The sequence below is a fragment of the Sinocyclocheilus rhinocerous genome, unplaced genomic scaffold, assembly GCF_001515625.1.
Source record: "Sinocyclocheilus rhinocerous isolate Xijiao unplaced genomic scaffold, SAMN03320098_v1.1 scaffold3843, whole genome shotgun sequence".
Classification (NCBI taxonomy): Eukaryota; Metazoa; Chordata; class Actinopteri; order Cypriniformes; family Cyprinidae; genus Sinocyclocheilus; species Sinocyclocheilus rhinocerous.
In genome coordinates this window covers 1-290 of record NW_015666562.1, presented here as the reverse complement: position 1 = coordinate 290, position 290 = coordinate 1, and the positions used below count along the sequence as shown (strand labels likewise).

Genomic DNA, 290 nt, shown 5'->3' with positions numbered 1-290 from the left:
CTCAGTGGTAGAGCATTTGACTGCAGCTCAAGAGTTCCCCAGTTCAAATCTGGGTGCCCCCTTTGGACTTCGCAGCTTTAGGTTAACTAAAGCCTTTTTTTAAAGTGAAGATGTTGTTGGTGTTGTTTGATATTGTCAAAATTAAGGATCTATTTTCCTGTGTGCTGTTTTGAGCCAGTGGTTTTGTGGGGGTATAGCTCAGTGGTAGAGCACTTGACTGCAGATCAAGAGGTCCCCAGTTCAAGTCTGGGTGCCCCCTTTGGACTTTGCAGCTTTAGGTTAACTAAAGC

At 44.8% G+C, this 290-nt stretch overlaps 1 non-coding gene across 1 annotated transcript; it reads left to right on the top strand.

The window, feature by feature from the left end:
* The first annotated feature begins 187 nt into the window (after positions 1-187).
* Positions 188-259, top strand: trnac-gca (transfer RNA cysteine (anticodon GCA)). The gene has a single exon. It is a non-coding gene; the product is annotated as a tRNA-Cys (tRNA).
* The last annotated feature ends 31 nt before the right edge of the window (positions 260-290 follow it).